This window comes from Schistocerca nitens, chromosome 11, assembly GCF_023898315.1.
Source record: "Schistocerca nitens isolate TAMUIC-IGC-003100 chromosome 11, iqSchNite1.1, whole genome shotgun sequence".
Taxonomy (NCBI): Eukaryota; Metazoa; Arthropoda; class Insecta; order Orthoptera; family Acrididae; genus Schistocerca; species Schistocerca nitens.
Genome location: NC_064624.1, coordinates 25,250,903 through 25,267,736, shown reverse-complemented (window position 1 = coordinate 25,267,736; position 16,834 = coordinate 25,250,903). Strand labels below are relative to the sequence as shown.

Here is a 16,834-nt window from a genome sequence, read left to right as displayed (position 1 = left end):
TGCTTTGATGTACAGCACCACACCTACTCCACGTGGCACGCTAGGTCTCAGAATCCGTGCCGTGATTAAATTCATCATTTGCACGCCCCAGAGGGAGGAAGTACGTGCATATTGACAATGATCTGAATAATCATTATACGGAGATTTGTTTGGGGAAGAATTTCGAGAAAGGGCTGTTTTTAACGTAATGGAACCGTTCATTCCATAAAGCAACCAGAAAACGGATTGAAGTGCGTTAAGTTGGTGAACATACAGCCTCCATTAAAACAAAGTGTAAAGAAAATCTCGAAACTTCTGAACAATTTGCAATGTACTACACTGCAGTAGTGATATAATACTGACTGCCATATTCAGTTCGGGAGCACGTGCGTTGGTACACAAAGTGGCAGATCAACAGAAGACGCAATAAATACTCGCCACAGGGACCTGGAGTGTCGACAAGCGAGGCAGACCACCACCACGGAAGACAATCGTCAATCACCACGGAAGACAATCGTCAATTTGCGTACAGAGGCAGGGGTCAGTGTGCGATCCACGTTTTTGGCTTGTAGTGCTGGAGCCATTACTAAAGGTATCATGCGAGTCCAGTAATGAAGTGGAGTGGAGGAATTTAGAGCTGACCTACTATAAATGGTGATACGTGATCTATAGAAGATACACGAAACGGTACCCTGCCTTAACTAGAAGGGCGGTACCAAAGCTCCACCACTGCTGTTGGAACGCTGAGCTCCCTCATGCATCTCCGGTATTCGACTTCGTACTGACATCCAACAGACAATAAACACACCGTAGCGTATTAATAAACAAGAGGACATTCTCTGTAGAGGATTCTCAGAGCAAAAGAACATTTTCTGAGAAAGCTCTTATGAGTAAAACATTCGCAGCCATATTCTCTGACGAGAGTGTTCCATCTCACCACCTCTGCTCCCTTCTGAGTTCTCGGTGGGTGTGGTCTGCCGTGTCCGGCACAAAAAGCATGCGCCATGTTACATTTCATTCAGCTCGCTCAAACAGGAGACATGTATGGGACCGGCATCAGTGTGTTCTCCCAGAGTTTCACTACGTTTCAATTTACTTATTTTATGTGCGGCAACAAATTATTAAAACGATTACATACAGTTTACGAAAATGCGTCTTCTAGCGATGTTACCGATAATTCAACATGAGCTTAATCTTTTCTATTATAGTAGTCAGGTGAACACATTATGCAAACGAAACCTTAAGATTACATGACTTTTTATCCACCCCAAACTGAAACTCTGTCAGAGAGAGAAATACAGTAGAAGAAGAATGGGTAGCTTTGAGAGATGAAATAGTGAAGGCAGCAGAGGATCAAGTAGGTAAATAGACGAGAGCTAGTAGAAATCCTTGGGTAACAGAAGAGATATTGAATTTAATAGATGAAAGGCGAAAATATAACAATGCAATAAATGAAGCAGGCAAAAAGGAATACAAAGGTCTCCAAAATGAGGTCGATAAGATAATTTTGGTTAAATACGGCGCACAACGGTCTGCCTCCGTGTTGCAGCACGTAAGCGGCCGCCCGTGTGGTTCGTTACGAGGAACAGATCGCTAGATTTGTAATAAACTAGTTATCAATTTTTCTGAAACGCCTAGTTATTTCTAACATCACACAATATAGGACTTATCCTGTGAGAAGACGTGATGGTGAACATCTGGAAATGTATGTGACACGGTTGTTTGGTGTAGGCCTACACCTAAATGTTCTCGTACATCAGTCTGAAAACTTGGGTAACTAAATAGCAATTAAAATGTTTTAATTTTCACTTCGTCTGGAAGGTCGCCCTCTCTTCTTTTGTGATTTTCTAGAGGGAAGTTTACCTGGCAGATGCTCTTAATGTTCTTATTGTCAGACCGATATAAACATTTACAGTTCTCCTCTTCAGCATTTCGTTGGGATACATATTTTTTTTTTGCCTTCTAAGAAACATGAATTCTGCAGTTACTGCCAAAAAGTCGGTAAAACGTAATCTCAACACAACTTACCAATCTCGAAGATTGCTACAGAGCTCCCTTCAACGTTTTCCGGTTGTGAGAAGCTCCTGTAGTTTTATTCATACCAAATCGGAGACCGTTCTTTGTTTTGAGCAACATCCCTCACCCTTTCACTGACGTTGAGCACATTCTCGGGTCGAGTATATTCTCTGACTCGCTTTACTCATGCCAACCTGAAAATGATCTCCCAACATTTCTAGTATGAAGAACACTCTCCATTTTACTGCTATGACCCACTATACGAAGACACCACCTCAGCTCTTTAACCTCCACCGTCTTAGTGGTTTTTCGCCGATAATCTCCGACCCTTCCTCCTCATCTTCATTGTTTTACCACTCACGAAGAAGCATCTTCGCCACTGCCACCGTCAAATGCTCCATCACCATCACGGTCACCTACGCCATCGTCCACTCTCTCGCCAGCTACGTCGCAGCCCCAAAACCGCGGCCCGCCCCACCGCCCGCACCATTGCCAGTGGCAGGAGATCCAACCACATCCGCCACCATTGTAGCGTCATCACCACCGTCATAAACTCATGTTAGTGGCCCTTATCTTGACCCAACTGGGACCACGTATTACTCCACAAACCTCATGCATGCAGTCATAAGACCAAACAAATGAATTAAAGCAGATGAAACCTCACCATTCCAAATAAAACCAAACCAAAAATGATTTCACTAAATTTATGGACATGAAACCAATATTTCCTCTCAACTATCGCCTTCTGCATCTACATCTACATACATAATCCGCAAGCCACCGTGCGGTGTGTGGCGGAGGGTTTCACAACCTGTCGTTTCCTTTCCTGTTCCACTTGCTGATAGAACGACGGAGAATGAGCTCTAATTTCTCGTATCTCATCTTCGTGGTGCCTGCCAGAAATGTATGTTGGTGTCAGCAGGATCGTTCTGCAGTCAGCTTCAAACGCCGGTTCTCTAAACTTTCTCAGTAGTATTCTTCGAAATGAATGTCTTCTTCCCTCCTGGAATCCCTTCCTGAGCTCCCAAAGCATATCCGTAACACTCAGATGCTGATCAAACGTACTGCTAATGGGTCTACCTACTTGCCTCTGAACTGCTTCGATATATTCTTTCAATGCGACCTGTGCTGATCCCAAACACTCGAGCCATACTTAAGGACAAGTAGCACTAGAGTCCTACACATGGTCTTCTTTACAGACGAACCACACTTTCCTAATATTCTTCCAATAGACCGAAGTCGACCATTCGCCTTCCCTACCACCAGAATCCTCACATGCTTATTTCACTTAGGTTATGCCCAGATATTTAAACGCCGTGACCGTGGCAAGCTAGACACTACGAATGCTGTACCCGAACGTTACGGGTTTGTTTTTGCTATTCATCAACTTTAAATTACGTTTTCCTACAGTAAGGGTCAGCTGCCATTCATCACACCAACTAGAAATTTTCGCTAACCCGTCTTGTATCACCATACACTCACTGAACTTTGACATATTACCATACACGAGGACATCTTCAGCAAAACTGCAAACTGCTGCCCACCCTGTCTGCCCAATCATTTATGTATACAGAGAACAACAGCGGTGCTGTCACAATTCCCTGGGACACTCCTCGCGATACCCTTGCCTCTGATGAACACTCGCCATTGAGGACAACGTACTGGGTTCTATTACTTAAGAAGTCTTCGATTCACTCGTTTATCTGGAAACTTTTTCCATATGCTCGCACTTTCGTTAACTGTGCACAATGGGGCGACGTGTCAAATACTTTCCAGAAATATAAGAATATGGAATCTGTCTGTTGCACTTCATCCATAGCACTAAGTATATCGTCTGGATAAACTGACAGAACCAGAGGTTGTAGAGAGTTTCAGGGAGAGCATTAGGTAACGATGAATGGGGGAGAGAAGTACAGTAGAAGAAGAATGGGTAGCTTTGAGAGATGAAATAGTGAAGGCAGCAGAGGATCAAGTAGGTAAAAAGACGAGGTTTAGTAGAAATCCTTGGGTAACAGAAGAGATATTGCATTGAATATATATAAGGCGAAAACATAACAATGCAATAAATGAAGCAGGCAAAAAGGAATACAAACGTCTAAAAAATGAGATCGACAGGAAGTGCAAAATGGCTAGAGGACAAATGCAAGGATGTAGAGGCATATATCACTAGGGGTAAGATAGATACTGCCTACAGGAAAATTAAAGAGACTTTTGGAGAAAAGAGAACCACTTGTATGAATATCAAGAGCTCAGATGAAAATCCAGTTCCAAGCAAAGAAGCGAAAGCAGAAAGATGGATGGGGTATATAGAGGGTCTATACAAGGGCGGTATACTTGAGGACAACATTATGGAATTGGATGAGGATGTAGATGAAGATTAAATGGGAGATCGAATACTGCGTGAAGAGGTTGACAAAGCACTGCGAGTAGACAATATTCCATTATAACTACTGATAGCCTTGAGAGAGTCAGCCCTGATAAAACTCTACCATCTGGTGAGCAAGATGTATGAGACAGGCGAAATACCCACAGACTTCAAGAAGAATATAATAATTGCAATCACAATGAAACCTGGTGTTGACAGATGTGAAAATTACCGAACTATCACGTTAATAAGTCACGGCTGCAAAATACTAATACGAATTATTTACAGACGAATGGAAAAACTGGTAGAAACCAACCTCGGGGAAGACCAGTTTGGATTCCGTAGAAATGTTGGAACACGTGAGGCCATACTGACCCTACGACTTATCTTAGAAGATAGATTAAGGAAAGGCAAATCTAAGTTTCTAGCATTTCTAGACTTAGAGAACGTCCTTGACAATGTTTACTGGAATACTCTGTTTCAAATTCTGAAGGTTGCAGGGGTAAAATACAGGGAGCGAAAGGCTATTTGCAATATGGCAGTTATAAGAGTCAAGGGGCATGAAAGGGAAGCAGTGGTTGGGATGGGAGTGAGACAGGGTTGTAGCATATCGCCGATGTTATTCAATCTGTATATTGAGCAAGTACTAAAGGAAACAAAAGAAAAATTCGGAGTAGCGATTAAAATCCATGGAGAAGAAATATAAACTTTGAAATTTGCCGATGACATTGTAATTCAAACAGAGACAGCAAAGGACCTGGAAGAGCATTTTAACGGAATGGACAGTGTCTTGAAAGGAGGATACAAGATGAACATCAAAAAAGCAAAACGAGTGTAATGAAATGTAGTCGAATTAGATTTGGTGATGCTGAGGGAATTAGATTAGGACATGAGAGACTTAAAATAGTAAATGAATTTTGCTATTTGGGGAGCAAACTAAATGATGGTGGTCGAAGTAGAGAGGATAAAGAATGTAGACCGGCAATTGGAAGGAAAGCGTTTCTGAAGAAGAGAAATTTGTTAACATCGAGTGTAGATTTAAGTGTCAGGAAGTCGTTTCTGAAAGTATTTGTATGGAGTGCAGCCACGTATGGAAGTGAAATATGGACGATAAATAGTTTAGACAAGAAGAAAATAGAAGCTTTAGAAATGTGGTACAACAGAAGAATGCTGAAGATTAGATGTATATATCACATAGCTAATGAGGAGGGAATGAATAGAATTGGGAAGAAGAGGTATTTGTGGCACAACTTGACTAGAAGAAGGGATCAGTTGGTAGGACATGTTCTGAGGCATCAAGGGGTCACCAATTTAGTATTAGAGGACAGCGAGGAGGGAAAAAATCGTAGAGGGAGACCAACAGAAGAAAACACTATGCAGATTCAGAAGTATGTAGGTTGCAGTAGGTACTGGGAGATGAAGAAGCTTGCACAACATAGAGTAGCATGGAGAGCTGCATCAGGCCAGTCTCTGGACTGAAGACCACAACAACAACAACAACAACAACAACAACAACATCTGAGAAAAGGACAATCTGAGTTTCGCACGAGTGATGCTTTCTAAGACCGTGCTCATTCGTGCACATACGTTCCTCAGTCTCGAGAAAGTTGATTATATTGGAATTGAGAATGTGTTCAAGGATTCTGGGCTAAACAGAAGTTAGGGATAGTGATCAGTAATTTTTCGGGTCCGTTCTTTTACCTTTATTACACTCTGGATTCACCTGCATTTTGTGACAGTCACTTGGTTCTTAGCGCTTAGCTTAGCCACCTCCACATCTCGGATGAGGCTTCCCAGCACACATACCGAGTGGACGTTGGCTTTTTTTCCAGTCTTGAATGCTATATGCCTAAGGGGCTCCATAATGCGCCTAACACTGGAGCTGCCAACAACTGGCTAACCTCTCCCGCTGTGTGTCTCGTCGGACCCTGCTGTCCACTCACAGGGTGAATGGGCAGGGCCAGGAGGCCAGCCTCCACATTGGACCTCCACCTCCAGCGGCGTGAAAGCGTTACCACCCGCCACTCACTCTGCTGTGAGGGCGGATCCAGCGCATCAGGTGCACCAGGAAGTGCCTCGGAAGCAGAGCCTGTGGGCGAAACAAGCGACACCTGAGGTGTCCCGTGCGACGTGCCAGTGCCTCCGTCACCGCCACACCCCGGGGTAGCAGCGTGTAGGTGGCTGGCCGTAGCCACGCAGCCAGCTCCTCCTGCGTCTACACACAGCATGCACACGTGCTAGCCATCCTAGTGAGGCTAACTGGAGTGAACTATAAAAGCAGATAAGCAACGTGCTACCCACCTGATGTGTCACCAATGGAGCTTGATGCGTCAGCGAGCTACGTGAGCGTTCAATGAGTGACTACAGCATTACAGACTGAATGAATTTACACTTACAAAAATCCGAGATCAAACCTTCTAAACAGAGAAATAAAAGTATAGAAAATATAAATAGAGAAATATAAATACACTACGTGGTGAACACAGAAAAACATAAATGCTCAACTTGCTGCTCTGTAGACGTGTACCGGCTGACAGCAGCGGCCTCACTGGGAACCTGCTCCGTTCACAGTCTGCAGCGGGGTGCCGTGTCGATTGCTCTTAGGAAATCTAGAAATATGGGGTCAGCCTGTTGCCCTTCATCCACAGTTCGCGGTATATCGTGTGACAAAAAGCAAGTTTCGTTTCGCACGAGCGATGCGTTCCAAAGCCGTCCTGATTCGTTGACATGAGCTTTTCCCTCTCTAGGAATTTTTTTTGTATTCGAACTAAGGATATGTTCTAGAACTCTGTAGCAAAATGATGTTATGGGTATCGTTCTGTAATTTTGCGACTTCGTTCTTTTATATTTCTTATATACAGAGGTCACCTGCGCTTTCTGCCAGTCACTTGGTTCTTAGCGCTGATCGAAAGATTCGCGGTAAATGCAACCTAAGTAAGGGGCCAATGACGTACAGTACTCTGTAGAAACAAACTGGGATTCTATCCAGACATGGCCACTTATTTATTTTCAACTCTTTCAGTTGTTTCCGTACGGCAAGAGTGCTTATTACTATGTCGCCAAAACGGTACTCTGTGAGATGGTCAAACGACGGTACGTTTGTGCTATTCTCCTGCATGAACGATTTCTTAAACGAGGAATTCTTAACTTCGGTCTTCCTTTTGGTATATTCTAGCGCCAAAGTAGACTGGTTAACGTGTGACTGAATGGAGGCCTTAGACTCGCTTAGCGATTTTCCAAAGGACAAGAACTTTTCGGTTTCTCCGCCAGATCTTTAGTCAAGGTACGAGGGTGGTAGCCGTTGTATGCTTTGCGCATGGATCTTTTCACAGACGCACGTCTCTCTACTAATCTTTGCCTGTCGTCATTTGTGCGTCCTGTTTTGATCCCAGAATGCAACAGCCTTCGCTTCCTCAGCATTTTCCGAATTTCATTATTAAACCACGGTGAGTCTTTTCAGCCATTAATCCACTTAGTAGGCACATACTTTTCCGGAGCCCGATTTACAGTATGTTTAAACTTTGCCCACAATTCCTCTATGGCCATAATTCAGGAACTAAATGATTTAAGTTTACTGTCTAACTGAGATGCTAACAACACTTTATCTGCTCTTTCTAGCAGAAACACTCTCCTAGCCTTCTTGACTGATATATTGACTTTCGTATCCAGTGTCGCTATGATAACATCACGACCACTAATTCCCATCTCTATACTGATGTCATCGATAAGCTCCTGCCTGCTTGTAGCTACAAGGCCTAAGATACTTGCACTACATGCTGACTGCAGAAGTATGTGCTCACCACAGTCTTCGGAAAACGTGTTCAAAAATACTTCACAAGACTACCTGTACCACCTGCAATGAATCCATATCGTCCCAGTCTATACTTGGTAAGTATATATACTTGGTAAGTCCCCACAAACTAGTGCTGAATCATCTCTGTATTTATGCACAGCTGACTATAAACCTTCTTTGAATGATTCTACATCTGGTTCAGCGAGTCGGGTGGGTGGTAAAAACATCCGACAATTAACATGGTTTCACCTAGACCTATTTGCGCTACCAGATAACGTCACTATCACACACAATTTTCAACCTCAGTAGAGAGAATATTTTTTGTCGACTGCAATCAACATTTCCCCTCTTATGGCGTCTAATCTGTCTTTACGATAAACGTGCCAAGACTCGCTAAATGTCTCAGAGTTTTTTACTTCGGGTTTTAGACGGCTGCCGGCTGGTGTGGCCGAGCGGTTCTAGGAGCTTCAGTCTGGGACCGCGCGACCGCTGCGGTCGCAGGTTCGATTCCTGCCTCGGGCATGGATGTGTATGATGTCCTTAGCTTAGTTAGGTTTAAGTAGTTCCAAGTTCTAGGGGACTGATGACCTCTGGTGTTTAGTCCCATAGTGCTCAGAGCCATTTGAACCACTCTTTTAGACAGCTCTCAGTTCCTAGAATAATTTGAGGCTGAGAACTAGTCTGGAGGTTGGTAAATTCGTGAGCTTTGTTACCAATACTTCGACAACTTACTGATAAAATTTTTACATCTGTCTTTACTTTGAAAGCGGTCTGATGTCTCTATAGGTGAACCAACTGGCGAGTGTTCATGAGAGTACCTCAAACTATCGCCTAGACAATAGCCCCCCCCCCCCCAAGTGCACTTTGCAAGTACTCTGCTACCCGAGTTGCAGCTTCCTTTGTCCCTGTCCCTGTGTAACAATATACTCATCTACACTTTTCAAGGCACCTCCCCGGCCACTCGTACCCTCGTGACCACTGCCTGACGGATTATCCATAATATTATCCCATCTCACCATGTGCAGGTCTCCAGTGAATCAGTAATCCACTCACTGCCGATGACAGATGTGGAGTAGCAAACAAAAAATCCCCACATAATAACCAATGTGGAGTAACAATATTGTTCCTCAAAAACAGCATCAGTTGGCTACAAATCCTGTTCAATCACTCTGCATAATACTTTATCCTGAGTGTGTATTTTAGCACCCTACTGTCTCTGTCCGAGCCATCCCATACCACATAATTTCCATGCTCACACTGACCATAGTGCTCATGCTTTACATCCACATTAGTTCCCATGATGAACTTAATTGTGGATGTCAGTTGACCACCTTCGTTTCAGAAGACCTAACCCATTTCCCAGACACACTCATCCTAGAGTGACTCCCATACCAAGCTCTTCAGACGTAACTGCAGAGGTCTGTCATCCAATTCGAAGCAATCACGACTGAGTCTAACTGTCGATTCTAATCCATGTTTTCCACCTCCATACCTATCCCACAAGAAGCCACCTAATATAATCCAAGAACACCGCCACAAGACGTGGGAAGCCTACTGGGAGCTTACCCATTCCCACATAGGAAGCCACCTGGTCACACTCCATGCTGTCACCATATCTCCTACACTACTCCCTTCCACGGCCCCACATGTAAACCAGTCGGGAGACTATTCCGGTTCCCTCTCACTCGCAACTTCCGGTATTTACGCTATATGCTACAGAGTGATTTGAACACACCAACCACAGGACAAAGTATAAGAACCATGGCTATCCATTTCCTTCCCTCTTCTGACATCTTCCCTGATGGGTGCTAGGATTTTTTCTTCGTCTATTCAGAAGAACATGACTTTCGGCCTCTTTTCCTCACCGACTAGATGCCAATATATGGGCTAGAGTCCCTACTACACGGTATTTGCGTAATTTATCCCGCAGATGACTTTCTTTTTGCTCCGCATAAGATGAGGACACGCTCAGTTTTTGTGTCAGGTTCCACTTCATTGTATCCACAAATTATGAAAAAATTATGAAAACTTCGGACGTATCTGCAACCATCAATACTTTTTCTAGTCAAAGCAATAACATCGCTCGGTGTGTCTGTTTTCGCGCGTCTGTTACGTAACTCGTGACACATTTTAAGACAAAATACGAACCAAAAAATCAAAGGCTAAATGGAATCAAAAAACTTTGCAAATGACTAGTTTCTGTAACCATCTGTTTCACTACAGTCTCTCACTCCTAGTTCCTCATTCCACCCTGAATTAAATGATCCCAGTATATTCTATAACAATAATGAATACTTCCACGGAAAAAAGTGAAATAAAGTCTAATGAATCACAGTGAGTACGGCAAAGATTTGAGTGCACACTGGTTCATACCTGAATATCAAGTGGCCCGGCCCGCCCTTGTCTTCTTCCATCTTGTAGTGCTCTACCTGTTTGCTGACGCACTGCGCGTCGTGTACCAATCCGGTTACTTTCGTGTGCAGCATGTTCTTCACACGTTCCACGTCCTTCATCCAACCGTGGAGTTGCCGACCACTCGTGTGGTTACCCTGAGACACACAGAAAATAGTTCAAATTACTTGCATAATACTGAAAAGCAGCAGCCTGTCTTAATTTACAGTTACGTGTACCACTAGTAAATAACACTGAAATTACTGCCAGCGCGTGAGTGTAGTACATTCAGTTTTGTACATGCATTGAAACATTTACGCACAGCAGATGCCTATTGGGGTTTTATTAAATACACACATTTCTCAAACTATGACATCAGGTAAGAGAGGCGCAGATATTTCTTGGCAGTTGACATTAGAAACGTCTGGATGTATGAATGCATACTCTCGTAACGACGTGTCCGACTGGAATGTTCTGGGGCCACCAGCAGCGTCGAGTTCCTACGTGTAGAGCCACATGGCGAGGCTGTGTCTCTGAGGAGATTCTATTCAAACTTTTGAGCGATTTTCGAAAATAGAATGGTGAGATCGCTGACTATTCCGTCAAAATTTTACTTTTTACCAATGCTATGAGAAACCTGAACACACGTTTCGACCGTTTACAAACACAATGATATACATCATCCTTTCCATATCAGAAAAATTATTTGAATTAATTGTGACATGTGAATTGCCAGTTTGACTCAGCATTCTGTAGCGTTGCTCCATTGCCTGGCTGCTCGCTTTTGCCGAAAATTTCTAAAACGATGTCGTCTATATCTGATCACGTCTCGAATATTGCAGATTTGAAGGAATGTAGCACGGTTGATTGACCTTGCGAGTTTCAGAGAGGAAAAAATGAGCCTGTCCCAGTTATTCTAGTTGATGTTAACAGAGAAACCAGATCAGAGATGTCTCGAAATGGACCCGGTGAATGAATCATTAGGGTTCGATGTTTCAATCCGTTAAAAATGGAAGCGTCATAGAATCGCTTTTTTGTCCGCCTGTCGGTCCGACTGTTGAGAACCCTTTTCACTGCGTGTCAAGTTCAAATACATGTCATGTATTAATGTCTGTGGTCCCAGAGAGGTATCAAAATTTTACGCTTACAAGTCACTCCAATCAAGAGATACGGCCATTTATGTCATATATCCACACTCGAAAACTCACTCGTCAAACCCTGAAAGGTTCTTTCCGTTGATCTGGAATCGTGAAATTTGGCAAGAAGCGATGTTTCACAGTACAAGTAAAGGAAAAGAATCAGAAAATTATTAATTTGTATTTAATTATATTGAATTATAAATTTATATAATTAGTCTGTAAGTAATTACATAAGACGAAAAAATACTTCCTTCTCGTGTTTTTAACAATCTGTCTGTTTGCCTGTCAGAATATTATAATTTTAGAAAATACTTTTCGAATTATTTTTTATCAGTCTGTGTATATGTCTGCCCGTCTGTTAGTACTCTTTTTCTCTGAATCAGTTCTGGGTATCAAGTTCATATTTATATCAGATATATAAGTCTATGGGCCCTTGGCGGCGTAAAATTGGAAGCTTATAAATCACTCCAGTCAACAGATACGGCCATTTATGTCACATATTTTGATAATCGAAAACTCACTCAGCGAAACCTATAGGGTGCTCCCCATTGACTTAAAGTCATGGCAACAACTGAGATTTCCAGTACAAGTAAAGGAAAAAAATCTGAAACTTGTTAAGTTGTAAATGTATCACATGAAAAAATTTTTTTTTGCCATTTGGTCATGCGTTGCATTGATCATCTGTTAAAAGCATAACATACGAACATTCGTGCATCCAAACATAAAATGTATGTTGTAGTAATTTTTTAGCACATAAAGAGAAATGCGTTATTAAATCTTCTCTCCCTGCATACATAAACTGAGGTCCCCTGCTCGCTCGTTCTTGTTTGTTCGGGCTAGGCTGAAGAAATAGTGTAGAAATTCTGAAAAGGTATGGTATTGCCAGGACGAATATGTTGCCAGTATCATATCGACAGCTGCCAAAAAATGGTTGGTATTCTTGATTCTCGACGGGGAGTTTGTGCTGAACCCTTAGTCTGCGAGCCCGTCTCCCACAGGTGCAGTCTTTCTGCTTACATTAGGAGCAGGCAGTATGTTGTTCTGGTAGGCGAATGCTTGTCACAGACAAGGGTGTCATCAGTAGTGGCCGAGGGAACAGTGACAGAACTACTCTTGTTCTCTATACGTGGTGTCCCAATCCTTTTGGGTCATATTGGAACAGGTAACAGTGGTTCCACAACAGAGTATATTGAGATAGGGAACCAATGATCGAAAATGCATATTTATTGTGTTAAGGACATACACAGCATGCACCACTTAACAACAATGTAGCTCATAGTAACTGTTGCAAGCAACGACTGTCGGTCTCAATGCATGTATTGCAATGATGACTGCAGTTATTCATACTCTTGCAAAGATCTCGTGTGTCCTTTGTGCAGTCGAACAGTAGCAGCTGATAAACAGTGTACACCACTGACCACCAAACATACGTACTGTCCACAACTTGGCTCGTAGCATGTGTGTCATGTGAATACTGCAAGCATCGCACTGGAGCAATAACCTGCGCTGCAGGCACACCACTGTCCCTGCTGTCAGCTGTCCATTGCGTCAGACAGCTTGTGACGTGTCATGGTGAGGTGTGTTGCTGTGTACAGTGCACAATGAGTAGTTATAGATGGAACCTTACTTGTCGCAAGAGTTTGCAGACATGTATTTAATGTGCGGTCCAGTAGGATGTAGTGGCTGTAAAGCAACATGAGTGTACAGAGAATGCTTTTTCAACAGACATTATCCTAATTTGCAGAAGTTTACCTCTGTGGGTACCAACTTGAGAGAGAGAGGTTCATTCACGCCACGGAGAGCCAGCCAAAGTACCCGCCAAAGACTTATCTGAGAAATAGACTTTGAAGAGATGGTGTTAGATCATGTGGCCGATTACCAAGCATTAAGCAACTGTCAATTTACCAGAGAAATGCACCCTTCAAAGGGCAGAGTGTGTAGAGTACTGGTGTAGTAGGTATTACATTCCTATCATAAGGAACGTGTGCAAGCACTGGGACAAAAGGATTTTGAACCCTGCCTCCACTTCTATCAATCCATTATCCTCCACAGTGCTGTACGATCAAACTTCACACAGTTTGTATTGTTTGCTGATAAGGCCTCATTTACCTATGACGGTGGACAGCCAGATCTGGAAGGAGGACAGTCCCCAGACTACTCATGTCGGTGGTCATCAGCAAACATTCTCTGTCAAGGTATTTCTGGTTGTTAGCCAATATCACTCGTACGGCCTTATTTGCTGCCTCCCCATTTGATTTGTCCACATAACTCGGCGTTTCTGCGAGATATGTTACCACATTTCTTGGAGAATGTACCTTTTGTTGTCCACAGAATTGTGTCGTTTCAACACGTTGGTGCAGCAGCCCACTTTGATGTTAATGTTTGCAAACACCTAAACAACATCCACCCTCATTGTTGGATTGGAAAGGGGAGATCCTGTGCGACAGCCAGCGCGATAGCTGGATCTTACAACCCTGGACCTCTTTCTCTGGGGTTATGTCAAGATGTTGGTGGTGTATGAAACACCCGTTGATACAGCTCAACACCTGCTTGCCAGAGTCCAAGTTGCCTGTCTTCCGGTACAACATTGTTGCTACCGTGCAAGCTTTTGTCATATGCAACGGCTCAGTCGGTGTTTTGACAAGTTTCTACACAGTTTTCACTTCGCTCCAGCTATTCAGAACAATGAAATGTGACATGACTTGGAAAACAGTAGCGTGGTTGACACGACTCCATCAACGGAGAAGCTGGGACGATACAGGAATGATCTATGAGGATATGCTGACATTACTCCGAAATTTTGATCATAGAGACAGCGTCGTGCACGTCAAAAGTTGTGAGAAGGTGGTATGAATGTGGGAAATTTTCAAGGACACTGCGATCCTGAATTTGGATCATACCACTGTCCATCAATCCGACATCTCAAGCAAATGTATGGTGGTGGAAAGAAAATCGGGTTTACTTGTGTTGCAGATAGGTACAAATACTATTACAAAGGTTGAGCTATAAATAAATGCTTTTTAATAAAACTTTTGCACTTATTTAGATACTCACTACAGCTCCTCAGTTTGGTTCTACGTAACTTGACGTGTAAATAAATAGTAATAAAAAACTCTCAGGTAAAGCACAAGTAGCTGTTCTAGGGAACTCACACTGCTACGAACCGAGTGTACACAGAGAGCATACCTCAAAAATGTTCCATATGAAGCTGTGGATTGTTGATGTGGAATGCGAGCTACGTGATCGCTCAGTACACGCACCAATTCAAAACATAGACTTGTTTCTGCTAAGCTATGAACGCTTTTTTAGTGCAAATAGTGATAGCATCATATGTCAATAAATAAACTGCAATGCTCATTGCAAACAAATAACAATCATGATGCAGTCGAAAAGAAGCGACAACGTGGACAACAGTACAGATAGCAAAACCTCACTGCAGCATGCAAAACGCAAACAAAAGAAATAAATGGACAGATCGAACTGTAAACAATCATCACAAACAGAATATACAATCATTATGTCCATCCATAAGACAATATATGTACTAATACATCCTCTTTCAGCCAAACTGCACAATTATATGCATGTATATTAATGCTTAATCTATTGTATTCCATGTATGCCATACCGGAGATGCCTGTCCTGCGAAAGAGCAAGACCTAGCCACCTGTATCCGTAGCTGATGATGAAGTCCCACCAGACTCCTTGACAGAGCATAGGGCAATGATGTAGGAGACCCACAGTGTCGTACTAGGCAAGGTCCTAGTGGAGGTGGTTTCCCATTGCTTTCCTCCGACCGTAATGGGGATGAATGATGATGATGAAGACGACACAACAACACCCAGTCATCTCGAGGCAGGTGAAAATCACTGACGCCGCCGGGAATCGAACCCGGGACCCAGTGCTCGGAAATCCAGAACGCTACAGCGAGACCACGAGCTGCAGACTGTATCCAGTAACCAGCCACAAATCCTGGCATCTCTTCCAATGTTCCTGTCTGCACCTGAGACTCATGGCACCAACTACCGTCTACCAGCAAGAGCAATCCGGAAATCTGTTGGAACGTCTATCATCGCAACAGCAAACAATTGTAATAGATGTTGTAAAAATGTGATAATTCTTAATCCTACTCAGTTTTGTAAAGATTTAAGATTTTGATTTGTGAGAAGGAACGTTTATTACAAAATCACAAAATGTGACCTTTACATGAAAAAGCTGTGTAACAGGCTCTTGCACAAAAGAACTGTTTAAAAACTAAATGTTTTTGTAATAATTCTGCTTGACATTATCATGAACGTTTTATTGATTTCAGAAGCTAATGTGTTTTCAAAATGTCATGACAAAATACCAATGAATTTCTATATTATTCATACTGTCTTGTAACATGTTACATATTATTGTACTTTGCTATCCTAATTTCAAATGATTTTCAGTTAAAAAGTACACTGAGGAATGTAAGACCATCCCTTGGTTTTTTACCTTGTTTTCCTTGGGACCGCATCTGAATAGGTGGAGTAGTAATTACAGTTGGGTACAAGTTGGAACACAGGCTTCAGTCAAATAACATGGGCAACAGTAAAGTTTAAATGTAAATGTACTCAAATTATCACCGTTTTTCTGAAATGAAAGAAGTGGTATCCGTGTAACATGTAAAACTGAATTTGTGCCCATGTACTATGAAAACAACAAATAAAGTGACGTTAGTTAAATGCTGATCTCCAACAGTCAAAACAGTATCATCTCAACATTTACGGGGTATTTTATAACGTCCCCAACTTTTACACGAAATTTACCCAAAGTAATGTAACTATGCCAGACACCTCTAGATAATACATCGATAATCATACGAAGATCATAACGTGTAAGTAGTATAAACAGTCCTCAAACAAGGGCGCCGTTCTCTTTCGTTTTTTACTCTGCTCCTTTGCTCTTTTCTTTCTGCCATTGTGTTTGTCTCTCTCGGTTGGCTTGATTCGCATTACGCAGTTAATTCTATGGGTTTGAAGAATCTGAAGATCTTTCTTAGATTATTACTTACTTATTTGCAACTGTTATTAGAAATCAGAAAACCAAGTGCGTACTTTTGAATGTCTCTCATTTCATTTAGAGGATCTTTTGTTTTCAATATTATGCTGTATGAAATAGTGTAAA

The 16,834-nt window shown here is 42.5% G+C and overlaps 1 protein-coding gene across 3 annotated transcripts in view; it reads left to right on the top strand.

The window, feature by feature from the left end:
- LOC126213561 (zinc finger protein 708-like) overlaps positions 1-16,834 on the top strand; it is a 451,089-nt gene that overhangs the window by 292,409 nt on the left and 141,846 nt on the right. The window lies entirely within an intron of this gene.